Source organism: Schistocerca piceifrons, chromosome 2 (assembly GCF_021461385.2).
Source record: "Schistocerca piceifrons isolate TAMUIC-IGC-003096 chromosome 2, iqSchPice1.1, whole genome shotgun sequence".
NCBI lineage: Eukaryota > Metazoa > Arthropoda > Insecta > Orthoptera > Acrididae > Schistocerca > Schistocerca piceifrons.
In genome coordinates, this window is record NC_060139.1 from 199,807,148 (window position 1) to 199,823,139 (window position 15,992).

The 15,992-nt window shown below is 44.1% G+C and overlaps 1 protein-coding gene across 1 annotated transcript in view; it reads left to right on the plus strand.

The window, feature by feature from the left end:
• Positions 1 to 15,992, plus strand: part of LOC124777846 (sialin-like) — a 148,540-nt gene that overhangs the window by 12,888 nt on the left and 119,660 nt on the right. The window lies entirely within an intron of this gene.

A 15,992-nucleotide genomic window follows, 5' to 3' on the forward strand; every position in this document is an offset into this window, starting at 1 on the left:
GGTTTAATTAGTTCTAAGTTCTAGGCGACTGTTGACCTCAGAAGTTAAGTCGCATAGTGCTCAGAGCCATTTGAACCATTTGAACCACTAGAGGGTAATTTTCTTCCCGCACGAGCGGTGGTCGCCCGGTCGGAGATAAAGGAACCGCTGCGGCGTGTTTGATTTCAGTTCCGGCGAGATAGTGCGACGGCCTACTCACCTGAAGATGGCGGCGAGGCGGACCGCTGAAACATAAAAAAAAGTGTCCAGATGACGATGTGTTCCAGCTGGAGACCCGACAGGAATACAACTAAAAGAAAATTTGGTCCATAGTAGGCTGTAAAGTAGACGATTTTCATTTAAATCTTGCGATTGGCTTGTTTCGACGAATTGTCATTTTCAAGCACCTATAATACCAGTGTGGGAGAGTATCACACTGTATGCATACATCTCCATACATCGCGATGTATAAGTAACACATCAGACGCCTCACATTAACGTACCACTTTACCACGCAAGGTTCCTTACATGTGTAATATTATGAATTTCGTGTCTTAATTGTCAAATTATTTTTCACTATATGGAAAAGGTAGACGTTATATTCCATCCTTACATCCTGAATAGATCCACATAAACGTGTCAACTTTAAACATCATATCAACAAATCTGACACAACAGCGATATGTGTAATGTGCCACTGACATTTGCTGCCGATAGCCTTACAGTGTTTGGATGTATTCGTATCTTTGACAACAAAATATCAGCTGCTGTTAGTTGTCAGGCTGTAGTAATTTTGTTGTCAAAGATACACATTCATCCAAAGACTGTAAGAGTATCGGTAGAAAATGTCAGTGGCGCATTACACATGTCGCTGTTGTGTCAGATTTGTTGATATGTTGTATATCAGACAATCAGTGGCCGAAGACTACTTGAGGCCATACAGACAGGCATAGTAATATATTTTGTACAGTAAATTGACCATAACATATGAAATAAGTACAAATTTCACAAAATTTTGAAAAATAAACAATCCATTTACTGCTGGCGAGGCAGACTTAATGAATATCTTCTATCGTAGGTCATCAGGGTCTGAATGCTATGTATAGACACACACAAAAGCCAAACAAATGTCATTTTTTTACAGAAAAGTAATCCGTAGAAATACAATTTTCACCGTTTAAAAAAATTATATTATTACTACAGAAACATGTGTCTTTATGTTTGCTTTGATTTCTCTAGAATGTGTAAGTAGTGACAGTAGCTAACAAAAACGTAAAAAGATTGCGAGTTTAAACGAGACTCATTTCTGGATACACCTTATTGGACACATGAGAGTGCGAAAACAATTCGGACATTTGGAAATCTGTGGTAAGGTCTTATGGGACCAAACTGCTGAGGTCATCGGTTCCTGAGCTTTCGCACTACTTCATCTAACTTAAATGTACGCTACGGGCAACACACCCATGCCCGAGAGAAGACTCGAACTTCCGATGGAGGGACAGCGCGGACCGTGACAAGACTCCTACCTCGCGCGGCGCGAAAACAATTCTCTGAAAAAAACGTATATCATCTTACCTCAAGCAAATACATAGTAACCCATCATGCCATTTGAGAGAAATGTGTAGAATCAAGTAATATAGTTGAGAAACCCCAAGTAGCAATTATTCTAGCGGCGCGCTGGCTTCAATGAGGTATTCCGTTGTGCGTGACAGAAGACAGACGTATGTGGTGAATAACTGTCTACATAGCTGTATTAATTTTGACTTGCCGATGCATAAGTCTTCTAATCTGTTACATACCTGCCAATTCACGAGAAAGAGCACTTTTATTGCTATTTTAAGAAAAAACAATAGCTCGTCCGTCGAAATCTAAAGATGGTAACATTGATTACCGAAACCTGTCATCGAGAATAAAGACTATTAGTAGCGATCTACATACGTGGAAGAGGCCTGGAGACACTGGAAGATTTCAGATAGATTATTTAATGGTAAGACAGATATTTAGCAACCAAGTTTTAAATTGTAAGACATTTCCAGGGCATGGGACCCGGATAAACTGAAAGAACCGGAGGTTTTCGAGAGTTTTAGAGAGAGCATTAGGGAACGATTGACAAATACAGGGGAAAGAAATGTATTAGGAGAAGAATGGGTAGCTCTGAGAGATGAAATAGTGAAGGCAGCAGAGGATCAGGTAGGGAAAAAGACGAGGGCTATTAGAAATCCTTGGGTAACAGAAGAGATATTGAATTTAATTGATGACAGGAGAAAATATAAAAATGCAGTAAATGAAGCAGGCAAAAAGGAATACAAACGTCTCAAAAATGAGATCGACAGGAAGTGCAAAATGGCTAAGCAAGGATGGCTAGAGGACAAATGTATGGAGGTAGAGGCATATATCACTAGGGGTAAGATAGATATTGCCTACAGGAAAATGAAAGAGACCTTTGGAGAAAAGAGAACCACCTGTATGAATATCAAGAGCTCAGATGGAAAACCAGTCCTAAGCACACCTCGCTGCTCAACTGGACGCCTCTGTTGGTTGTGCTGGCACACTCGTCCGCTAATTGGGTTACTCAAAGGTATGTGCCCACTGGGTTCCTCGCCATCTAACAGAAGACCATAAAGGGCAAAGAATTCTTTTTCTGTACAGAATTGCTTGCGCCTTACGAGGCTGACAGTGTCATTGTTTTGTCGAACATCGTCACAGGCGTTGTAACCTGGGTTCATCATCTCGAACCGGAAACAAAACGGCAGTCCATGGAGCGGCGCCACACCACATCTTTTTTTGTGTTCTGACTTACGGCAGGTCTTGTCATGGGGGAAGCCTCGTCAGAGGTCCAACCGCATGAGCGTCTGGGGAAGTGATGCCAGTGGTGGTTTCCCGTTATCTTCCACTGATGATGATGAAATGATCATGAGGACAACACAACACCCATTCCCTTAGCGGAGAATATCTCCGACCCAGCCGGGAATCGAAGCCGGGCCCTGTGGCGTGACAGACCTCCACGCTGACCACTCAGCTATCGGATACCACCTCTACTCCGAAGTAAAAGTGCAAAGCCGCAACCTCAGCCAGTACAGTCATCTGCGACTGTGAAGGAATATTCTGATATCCTCCCTTATGGTGGAACGATCAACTTTGAAGTGTATTGTGCTACTCTCAGGAAATTGAAGAAACGATTTCAGCGACTTCATCGCCACAAAAATGCAAATGGACTTCTCCTTCCCCGTAAAAAATCAAGGCCTCACACAAGTCTTCGGACCCAAGAGAAGTTCACAAAACTTCATTGGAATGTTCTTCCTCATCCACTCTCCAGTCCTGATCGCACGTGGATGATAGGGAGGTTACCGTTGCAGCAGTACGTTGGCTCCGACGTCGACCAGGGAAGTGGTACCATGCGGGCATACGGGTCCTCTCGGTACGGTGGTGTAAGGGGGTCGCATTGAACGGAGTTTATGTTGAAAAATAGGATTTTGTGCCCAAAAGAGTGGGGAATCATATGGTATATTGGAATCCTGAATGAAATCAACTTGCTTTCAGAAAAAAAGTCGTGTTGCATTACTTACTGAACTCCCCTCGTACGTTTGGAGCACATCATAGAAGTGTACGGTAGCGAATCTGGAATTTGGGGCCATCTGAAAAGAATCAAAGCCTTGATGTGTTGCTCTAGAAGGATGCTGCAAATTAGGCGCACTCATAAGAAGTGAGGAGATTCGCCATAAAATTGCTGAGAAAAGAAATATGTGGAAAAATAGTGACATAAGAAGAGACAGGATAATAGGACATGTATTAAGACGTCAGGGAATACTAGTGGGAGCTGTTGAGGCTAAAAACTGTAGGGGCAGACATAGATTGGAATATATTCAACAAATAATTGACGACGTAGGTTGCAAATGCTCTTCTGAGATGAAAAGGGCCGCTTCGAACGAATCAGAAGATGAATGACTGAAAAAGAATTTATTTTCCCGAAATTAGTACTATTTAATGGCTTCCAAATGTTTTCTTTTCCATATTTCTGACCGAGTATTTTTCACTTTCATGTAATTCTGTGCTGCAGATGCATTTTGTCAGGCACTTCTACCTCATTACCGCACAAACATCTGATACTTGTGCAGGTATCTTCTCGAAGAAAGCTTTCTTCTCCTTTGCTAATCTAGTTCATTATCTTCCATGCTTTGGCCATCATATGCAACCCTCGTTTCCACTACTGTGACGTTCCCAATTTTAATGTTAAGCAATTTGCTGTTTTTCTTTCTATTAATCACAATATAATGCTATCCTCTGTGGAGAAGATCAGTGGGCAGACCGAGAATTGTATGGCGAATCCAGAATAGTTCAAACAAGGGAAGACAGGGGAAGAAGACAGCCTACCACCTTGAAGTGTTCAATAGACCGTTTTGGAACTACAACTAGCCTACATAATGGAAATATGGGAGTGATATTTCTTAAAGACATGCAATGCTGGATTGCTTCTTTCGTCCTAGCCCAGTTGAGAAAACCGGCAGTCATTAAATTCGTACACTGGAAGTACACTCCTGGAAATTGAAATAAGAACACCGTGAATTCATTGTCCCAGGAAGGGGAAACTTTATTGACACATTCCTGGGGTCAGATACATCACATGATCACACTGACAGAACCACAGGCACATAGACACAGGCAACAGAGCATGCACAATGTCGGCACTAGTACAGTGTATATCCACCTTTCGCAGCAATGCAGGCTGCTATTCTCCCATGGAGACGATCGTAGAGATGCTGGATGCAGTCCTGTGGAACGGCTTGCCATGCCATTTCCACCTGGGGCCTCAGTTGGACCAGCGTTCGTGCTGGACGTGCAGACCGCGTGAGACGACGCTTCATCCAGTCCCAAACATGCTCAATGGGGGACAGATCCGGAGATCTTGCTGGCCAGGGTAGTTGACTTACACCTTCTAGAGCACGTTGGGTGGCACGGGATACATGCGGACGTGCATTGTCCTGTTGGAACAGCAAGTTCCCTTGCCGGTCTAGGAATGGTAGAACGATGGGTTCGATGACGGATTGGATGTACCGTGCACTATTCAGTGTCCCCTCGACGATCACCAGTGGTGTACGGCCAGTGTAAGAGATCGCTCCCCACACCATGATGCCGGGTGTTGGCCCTGTGTGCCTCGGTCGTATGCAGTCCTGATTGTGGCGCTCACCTGCACGGCGCCAAACACGCATACGACCATCATTGGCACCAAGGCAGAAGCGACTCTCATCGCTGAAGACGACACGTCTCCATTCGTCCCTCCATTCACGCCTGTCGCGACACCACTGGAGGCGGGCTGCACGATGTTGGGGCGTGAGCGGAAGACGGCCTAACGGTGTGCAGGACCGTAGCCCAGCTTCATGGAGACGGTTGCGAATGGTCCTCGCCGATACCCCAGGAGCAACAGTGTCCCTAATTTGCTGGGAAGTGGCGGTGCGGTCCCCTACGGCACTGCGTAGGATCCTACGGTCTTGGCGTGCATCCGTGCGTCGCTGCGGTCCGGTCCCAGGTCGACGGGCACATGCACCTTCCGCCGACCACTGGCGACAACATCGATGTACTGTGGAGACCTCACGCCCCACGAGTTGAGCAATTCGGCGGTACGTCCACCCGGCCTCCCGCATGCCCACTATACGCCCTCGCTCAAAGTCCGTCAACTGCACATACGGTTCACGTCCACGCTGTCGCGGCATGCTACCAGTGTTAAAGACTGCGATGGAGCTCCGTATGCCACGGCAAACTGGCTGACACTGACGGCGGCGGTGCACAAATGCTGCGCAGCTAGCGCCATTCGACGGCCAACACCGCGGTTCCTGGTGTGTCCGCTGTGCCGTGCGTGTGATCATTGCTTGTACAGCCCTCTCGCAGTGTCCGGAGCAAGTATGGTGGGTCTGACACACCGGTGTCCATGTGTTCTTTTTTCCATTTCCAGGAGTGTATTTAATCCAATTTGTAATCAGAACAAGGCCATAAAAATTCTAAATTAACTAATAATACTACTATTGACATTACTATTGTCAACATTACGACTCGCTCTACCACTACAATTTTCTGAATTTACTGTGAAGTAGTCTCCAAACCGAGATCTACAATGGCCGATTTCTGCCGTGTTGACAGGATGCGTGCGGATGATGCAATATCTCAGTTGATGCAATCTTGCCTGTAGTTTATCGTGGTCTGCCTCGTCTGAGTTGTTTGCAATAAATCAAGAGTGATTAAGGAGAAACAGTTTACAGTACCCGGCAATTTCTTTGTTTCGCCAGATGCATGACTTTAGTGCAGCACTCGTCTGCTTTGGAATAAGAAGTGTAAACACAGTGTCGTGTGTGCGACTTGAGACACTTCGCGGCTCTATTCTGGATAGAACAGTGATCTCTCGAGTAAATAGATGTTTGCACGCACAATTAACGCTATACTAGCTACTACTACTATTGACATTACTATTATCACCATTACGACTCGCTCTACCATTATAATTTTCATTACTGTGAAGTAGTCTCCAAACCGAGATCTACAACGGCCGATTTCTGCCGTGTTGGCAGGATGCGTGCGGATGATGCAATATCTCAGTTGATGCAATCTTGCCTGCAGTTTATCGTGGTCTGCCTCGTCTGAGTTGTTTGCAATAAATCAAGAGTGATTCAGGAGAAACAGTTTACAGTACCCGGCAATTTCTTTGTTTCGCCAGATGCGTGACTTTAGTGCAGCGCTCGTCTGCTTTGGAAAAAGAAGTGTAAACATAGTGTCGTGTGTGTGACTTGAGACACTTCGCGGCTCTATTCTGGATAGAACAGTGATCTTCGAGTAAATAGATGTTTGCACGCACAATTAACGCTATACTAGCTACTTAATATGGAATCATCATCAAAAGATGAAGACACAAGATACTGATATTCATCACACTGTTTAAAATAATACAGGGTGACGGCAAACAACTTTTGCGAATCGTTAGGATAGTAAAATTTTATATAAGAAATAGGAATTGGAAACTGTCAGTTTTCCTGTAGAAACCTAAACGATAAAGGAGTAGAAGAAAGAGCTGTACCAAGACTAGCTGTTACGTTTTCAGTAGATTCTATTACTAATAAATTTTTACAACGGTATGTTATTGAACAGGAAGTACGTCTGTTGAGAAAGGACAAATACGTTTCACCAAAACTTGGTGTTATTTTCTAAAAGTACTAGTTCTTGTTTGGTCCCCACAGGTTTGTCACACACTATGTTCTTCACATGGTCACAGTGAAATCAGTCTCCTGTTGCCAAATCTGGTGATCGTTGTGAGTAGCCAGCAGGTAGTCTTCTTCTGATACGCCTCTCGCTACACGTTGCACCTAGTTGATCTCTACCAGTTTTACTAATGTGAGCCTTGAGTCCCATAATGCTGCAAGGAGTACCAACATCGGATTTCCCTCACGGGAAGGATTTTGTTGATGGTTTTGGCACCAGATCGTCACAATTATGGAATTTTTGTCATCAGTTCTCATTACCGACGAATCAATCTTTACCAGAACTGGCATCATCAGTCTGCATAAAGGTTATCTGTGGGCAACAGACACGACACGTTGACAAGGGAACTTCCATGCGTCAGCTCCATCTACCGCGACAACGATGCATTTCCGGACACGTATTCATAGGACCTTCTTGCCTCCATTTCCAGTCAGGAATCCGTTCCTGCAGGTTGTCAGTTTTATTAATGTTCACCCTGTAGAAAGTTCTGACAGCTTGAACCTACAAACGACTCACTACATTCTCTAACGTCGCAGTCCACAATTTACAGAGTGGAAGGCTATCAAATGGTTTCTGAAGATCAATGAAAACTATATAGAATTCTAAATTTCTGGCCAGTCTGTTTTCCACGAGCTGCTTTGGGTAAAACAAGTTGTCTGTGCAGGTTGTCCGGTACGCAAGCCATTTTTCTTCGTCCATAATCTGTGATTCGATTCTCGCCTTTACAATTTTTCCACGTAATCTAGAGATTGAATTTGTTACACTCACACTTCCGTAGTTTGAGCATTTTTCCTGAAATCCTTTTTATGTGTGTTAGATGTATATGATGTTTTCCATTCCTCTGGTAATTGTTTCTCCCCTAGGAAACAATCAAAAACACAGGCGATTAATTTCCAGAAGTTTATCTGGTCAGCCGGCCGGAGTGGCCGAGCGGTTCTAGGCGCTACAGTCTGGAACCGCGCGACCGCTACGGTCGCAGATTCGAATCCTGCCTCGGGCATGGATGTGTGTGATGTCCTTAGGTTAGTTAGGTTTAAGTAGTCCTAAGTTCTAGGGGACTGATGACCTCAGAAATTAAGTCCCATAGTGCTCAGAGCCATTAGAACCATTTATCTGGTCCACTTCTAAAAACAATTCGGCTGACAATCTATGGTAGAATCTCCTGAAGGATTTTAAAAGCATTATGTCATTAAATGTGATAGGAAGGTTATCTGCAGAATGAAAGGAAAGCTTTACAAGTCTGCGGTGAGGCCTGTGAAGCTGTATAGCGCAGAAACGTGGCCAATTACAAAAGTCCAAGAGAAAAAGATGGAAGTGGCAGAAATGAGAATGTTAATGTGCATGAGTGGGGTGATACGAAAGAATAGACTAAGGAATGAGTACATCAGGGGAACAATGAAAGTGGGGCCCATAGGGAAGAAGATCCAAGAAAGTAGGCTAAGATGGTATGGACATGTGGAGAGAAGAGGGGAGTACTATTTGGGGAGAAGAATTGAAGACCTAGAAATCGAAGGATCAAGGAGAAGAAGAAGACCGAAACTGAGATGGAAAGACAAGGTAGCAGGGGACTTATGGGAGAAAGGGTGGCTCAGAGAAGAAGCACTGGATAGGCATTTATGGAAGAGAAGGAACCAGCAAGGCACCCCTGACCCCACATGACGTGGGAAAAGGCTGAGATGATGACGTTGTTGATGATGATGATGATGATGATGTCATTAAGTGACATTTAACTATAATTTCCTGTGCCTAGAGTTATGTGTATGCGATATATCTGAAATACCCCTTTGCCTTGAAACGGCCTGCTGTCTTTACTTGCAAGTTACAGCACGAAATCAACCAAATCTACACACATTGTGTTATAAAAATAGGTACGTACGCGACAGTGTGTGCTACCTAATAGGTTCCGAAAGGCCGCGTTTAAAAACGAAGTTCGACCTGGGATCACTCCGGGATCTATTGGTGATAGAAAAGAAGGAGGAAGTGTTTGGAATAGCCCTTGTGCCAGCGTCCATTTGTATACCAAACAGAAGGATCTTCTTAGTGCCACTGTCCTATAGTACAGGGTGAAGTTATGAATATTACACACTTCCTCTTGCTTAGGCGAACGGAGGAAATCTGTTGGTTCTCTTCTGCATTTGATGTGGTCTAAGCTGGGCCTCAAGTGGCTTATGGAGGCACCATTAGTGCCTGCGCGGTTTCTTAGAAAACCTCAAAAAAAGTTTCTTTTACCATTTTCTCGAACCAAAACCGAGCAGCGGATTACAAGACGGCTATGCGCAGCAAATCCCTGCAACTTGTACGATAATTTCCTAAGGTACCAATATCGGACAAAATTAAACATTTTCCTGATATCTTTATCCATTTCTGAGGTACAGAGGCTCAAAGTTTCCCTGCTTCCACATATAAAATACGCATGTAAAATCCAGCGTGAGGCGAAATCTAAATAACAAATAACCGCAGCAAATTGCTCAAATTTTAACGTTAGTTTCTCTAGGCATTTATCTAGATGTACCATTTTTCCGTTTTCAAACATCCTTATTCGATATTGGGAAACACCCTAAAAACATAGTTTTTGGGTACAAAAACAGAGTCGCAGATCCCAAGACAGCCATGTTCAGCAAATGGATGAAATTTTTACAATATATTCTTAAGATCCCTACCTCGAGCAACTTGAAAATTTTCTTGATAGCTTTATCCGTTTCCGAGATACGGAGGTTAGCTGCCCTACCTGTACAAGTAAGACACGCACTTAAAATCCTCTGTGAGGCGAAACCGTAGTTATAAAGTGGATCAGCACAGATAAATGTTCTGTAACGTGTCTACGTTATCACAGAAAGGTTACTGGGGACTCTATGTTTTAGTACTAAATGTAAATGTCGTGTGACTAGGGCCTCCCGTCGGCTAGACAGTTCGCCTGGTGCAAGTCTTTGTACTTGACGCCACTTCGGTGACTTGCGCTTCGATGGGGATGAAACGATGATGATTAGGACAACACAACACCCAGTCCCTGAGCGGAGAAAATCTTCGACCCACCCGGAAATCGAACCCGGGCCCTTAGGATTGACATTCTGTCGCACTGACCACTCAGCTACCGGGGGTGGACTGTTTTAGTACTGAAGCGTATACAAAAATTTTATGTACCTAAAATCCGGTCTGAAGCGTAAAATTAGTTCTGCGTTATTTCAGTTTCAAATATAGTAAATATCAAAATTTTACTGACTCATTAAAGTTCTTTTCATATGAATGACTTTTCCTGCTGTAGCAGGAAAGAAAGGGAATCAACGGAAAAATGCTCCTAACGGAGCACAAGAAAAGGCGAATATGTTCTTGTTTGATAGACTGTGATTGGAAAGTGGGGTACCAGCTGCTTCGTTCTACCTTCGTCAGCACTTTTAAAATTTTTTCAAAAATTTTGGCCTGCGAATATACTCACGCTTTTTTATGCTGAGAGAGAAGGAGACAGTGTGGGTGGGAAAGAGACGGAAAAGTAATAAAACTGGAATATCGTAGACAGCTATTGTGGTATAGAAAAAGCGAAGGAGACAATGGCAGCGTGAGAGAAGGAGAGAGACTCAGTGGCAGAACAGTGCCAGGAAGAGAGTAAAGGAGACGACAGTACCACTGGGAGAGAAATAAAGAGAACGAGAAAGTGGTTGTGGATGAGAGCTAGTGATAACAAGAGACAGAGTCTATGACAGTGACAATGAGGAAGAGAGAGATATTGAAAGTGAGTAGAGACAGTATCAGTAGCAAGGAAGGAATGAGATAGTAGCAGTAAGAGAGACCAAGAGGGAGACAGCGGCAGTGAGAAGAGACAGTAATAGCTGGATAGATCGAAGGAGACTGTGGCTGTGAGACAGGAGAAAGTGACAGAGAGATACAAAGAGATAATGACAATGAGCTGGACTGAATGAGAGAGTGAGTGAGAATGGGCAAATGGAATTGGATGGGTATGAGTGGCTTACAGCGATGGACTACTGGCTATGAGCGAGTTACAACTAGGGGAGATTGTGGGAGTGAGAGGTGAGTTGTATGCTGAAAACAGCGCGAAAATGTCGTGTGCCAAAATTTTTGGGAAATTTTTTAAAGATGCTGAGGAAGGTAGAGTGAGGGAGCTGGTACCTCACTTTTCAGTCAGTGTTTTAAACAGGAGTATATTCGTCTTTTTGATTCTGGAATAGGAGAATTTTTTCGGTGGTGTGTGTACATACTCGCACAAATGTCTCTGTGTATGTATGTATGTTCCACACCTCCTCCTACACCACTGTACCGATTTCAACATAGCCATGAAGCCCAAATACCCAGATTTTGTTCACCCCATATCTGAGGACGAGAGCACTTAGTGTCCTGTCTTGCAACAAACTTTACACATGATTTCAAATCTTTACGAAACTTTTTCTCGCTGACAACCCCCACAAAATGATGAAAGGAAAAAAGTTTAACGCAAAAAGTTTAACGCTTACTACATTTTCACTGTTCTTGCAGTAAAACAGGTGCATTAGGTACGATGTTTTAATTTAGTACTGCGTTACTATTGACTGTATTGGCGACGCATATTTCAGACAGTATTCACATATTTCAGACAGTATTCACATATATCATTGAATGTACCTGCAGAATATCTTCGTACGATACATAGTTCAGGAGGTATGATATCATACATGCTGAAATGTGTGAAAAACTGCCGCATCATGCAAGGCGTTTTAAGTTATTACGGCTTTATTACTAACTCGATTCGCAACAAATTTCGCAGACAATAGATGTACGACTGGATGTACCTGAAAAATTATATCATTGTACGATACATTGTTCAAGAGATATTACGTCATAAAAGTTGATCAACGTGGTAACGAAGCCGCAGGGCGAAATTCGCTGCAGGTAAAGATGAAATAATTGTACGAATGTATGTGAAAATTTTTAAATATATTCGAAATGTGCGTACACTGATAAAGCCGTGGGTAAATACTTACTCCTAAACCAATGGATGGAATTCAACCAAACTTACCCATTTTACTTATTCTTTGGAAAGAAATGCTGTGAGGAAAAGAACCACCGAGTTGCTATGAGAGCGCAAAGATGGCCGCCCCGTTCCCGACTTGCACCGCTTTTGAGCAGCAATATGTGATACGATTTTTGAGTAGGAAGCTGTCAAACCTGCAGAAAATCGTCTTAGAGTGAAAGCACAGTACAGTCATTCATGTTTCCCTGCAGCAAATGTACGAGTGGTGCAGAAAGGCCGCGCAGGATTAGCCGAGCGGTCTAAGGCGCTGCAGTCGTGGACTGTGCGGTTGATCCCGGCGGAGGTTCGAGTCCCCCCTCGTGCATGGGTGTGTGTGTTTGTCCTTAGGATAATTTAGGTTAAGTAGTGTGTAAGCTTAGGGACTGTTGACCATAGCAGTTAAGTCCCATAAGATTTCGCCGGCCGCGGTGGTCTAGCGGTTCTAGGCGCGCAGTCCGGAACCGCGCGACTGCTACGGTCGCAGGTTCGAATCCTGCCTCGGGCATGGATGTGTGTGATGTCCTTAGGTTAGTTAGGTTTAATTAGTTCTACGCTCTAGGGGACTGATGACCACAGTAGTTAAGTCCCATAGTGCTCAGAGCCATTTTGAACCCATAAGATTTCACACACATCTGAACATTTGGTGCAGAAAGTATAAAAAAAGACGTAGTGACGAACGAAAACATTGTCACAGTGGGAGACCTTGCGAAGGGAAACAGTCGTATTACTTCTTCCGGTAATTTTCGGGTTTGCAGCCGGATCCCATCAACATTCTGCCACAATATTTCGGCCCAGAGACGTCCGGCCATCCTCAGGTGAGTAGACCAAGTACTGAAGAGACCCGATGCGGCCATGGTATTTACAGAGAATTCCGCGAATGCGAATCGTACTGACGGTTTACGGTGCATGCGTTATGTGGTGACTCAGTGGTGCAGTAAGAACAAACTAATCGCTGAGTATCGACTGAGCATGTCGAATCCGTTGTGACCGCATAATTTTAATAATTGCATTCCAATTTTCATCCAGCTGAAAGTCGTTATCACGATTCATTAAATTATCAGCAAGAAGCTGGAAACCAGTGCTAAAATTTTGGTGTTATTGTATTCCATTGAATGTCCCATGGGTATACAATGTTCTGGCACTGCTGATTTTAAATGTTGCCGCAGACGGGCGTGTCTTTTGTGTTCTACACAATGTTCCTGGTCCGTTCGTGTCGTCTGACCTATATACGCAGAGCCACACTTACAGGGAATTTTATAAACACCCGCCTTCCTCTATTGTAAATGGTCTTTAACGGATCCGACTAAGGCCCTGCTCTTTGTTGATAGACGGAAGATGACATTACTATTATTCTTCCTAAGCAATCTGCGTATTTTAGTAAACACGTTTCCGGCATATGGAAGGAACGCAATTGATTTATAGTCGTCATCAGTCTCCTCAAGTCAGCTAAGAATGTGTGGCGTACAGGGTGATAATTATTGAGTTGTATGAAATAAAATCGTCATAAATTCTGAACGGCTTTCGTCAGGGCGTTCTCACTGCTTGGTTGGCCGCGTGGCATGATGGTAATTACCACGCGCATCCTCATGGTTTGGTTTAGCAATGAAGCCAACTTTCATTTTGATTGGTTCGTAAGTAAGCAAAATTGGCGCATTTGGAGGACTGAGAATCCCCATTTCGCGATTGACAAGTCTCTTCACCCTCAACGGTTGACTGCGTGGTGTGCAATATCCAGTTACGGAATAATCGGTGCGATATTTTTTGGTGGTATGGTGACTACCGAACGGTACGTGAAGGTTTTGCAAGATAATTTTATCCCCATTATCCAAAGTGACTCTGATTTCGACAAGATGTCGTGCACGCAAGACAGAGAAGACATTGAAGCAGGAGAGTGTTTGATGCCCTGGAGGAGCACTTTGGGGACAACATTCTGGCTCTAGGGCACCCAGAGATCACTGGCATGGGCCTCGATTGGCCGTCATATTCTCCGGATCTGAACACATGCGACTTCTTTTTGTGGGGCTATACAAAGACAAGGGGTACAGTAATAACCCCAAAACCGTTGCTGATGTGAAAACAGCCATTCAGGATATCATCGACAGCATCGATGTTCCGACACTTCAGCGGGTCATGCTGAATTTCACTATTCGTCTGTGCCACATCATCGCCAATGATGGCAGGCATATCGAACACGTCATAACCTAAATCTGAGTATCTGTAGTGGCGTTTACATGTTGAATAAAGTGTGTGCATGCTGTAGTCTGTAACTAATTTACGTTTTTTTTCGTATTGTTCAATATTTGTCACACTGTGTGTACTGTATACTGGATGTGCAGTATGATCTCGATTTACACGTGGCAGTGATGCTGGGACCCTTTCGAGGATGACGCAGTGATGTCAGAATTCTCAGTTCTCGTTTTAGAAAGCGAACTCGACTTTCCTGACGTACGATCAGATTCGTCTGCTTTATATTTGAGTCACCTCCTGAGGCACCCGCAGAACCTGACGTTTATTATGTCTATCTTTTCCACGCTGCCGACTGCGTCACTCCTTTTTGTGTTAGCCCAAGGATTCCTACGGCCTCGGCACGTAATAACTGATTCAGAGGCTTTAGATAAGAAAATGAGGGCACAGCTGTCAACTAGTAGCGTCTGCTCCTGTCCCTAACTTACAGCGGCTCTGTTGCGATGCGACTAGCTCTGCAAGTTTTACAGAAACGAAAAGTTAGGTCGCTTCGTATAGGTAGTCCTGGACATTTTATGGTAGTTATTGTTTCCAGTGATTTGGCGCCAACAGTATAATCGTACGAGCCTGCCTCATTTCTTTCTCAGTTAGCGCTTCTCTTTCAAGTCCTTTAGACTCACTACCTTACAGTACGTCGACATATAATTAGATGTAGGCGAAATCTTCCCAGTAATCATTTTACTTGCTTCTTCAAGTGGAATTGTTACGAGCATAAATTATCGTCACTTTCTTTTTATGAAACGATTTTTATGTGTAGGTGTTGAACAATATGAATATAACCTAGGTGTATTGTCCTCTAACTGATGCTCCATCTGTAGAATGCAGTACTTTGAAAATGTCCAGTACATACGTCAAGATCTGTGTTGTACGTCTGTTTCCTAAAAGCAACGCTGATTTATGCGTCTGCGAGTGCAGAGTAATACGAACCCGTTTTTCTCTGTGGAATGTTTTAGAAAAAGGAAGAGCTTAAGATACCGTGGAAATCGATGTCATTAGTGACGAAACGCGCTGCTCTTCTTTATCTATCTCCTCCGTCAACCTTCCCAGAATGATGAAAAAAAAAGCACTCCGTCGTCAGGCCACGAGTGGCCTACCGGGACAATCCGACCGTCGTGTCATCCTCGGTGGAGGATGCGGATAGGAGGGGCGTGGGGTCAGCACACCGCTCTCCCGGTCGTAAGATGATATTCTTGACCGAAGCTGCTACTGTTCTGTCGAGTAGCTCCTCAATTGGCATCACGAGGCTGAGTGCACCCCGAAAAATGGCAACAGCGCATGGCGGCCTGGATGGTCACCCGTCCAAGTGCCGAACACACCCGACAGCGCTTAACTTCGGTGAGCTCACGGGAACCGGTGTATCCACTGCGGCAAGGCCGTTGCGCTGCGGAATGATGAGCAATACTAAATCGGAGAAACGAGCTGCACGTAAGATACCTCCTTCGAGGTTTAATTACATTTGCTTAGGATGTTTGCAACATGTTTCTCCTGAAGGTTACTTATCGAAATGATCGTAACCGACATTGTAGAA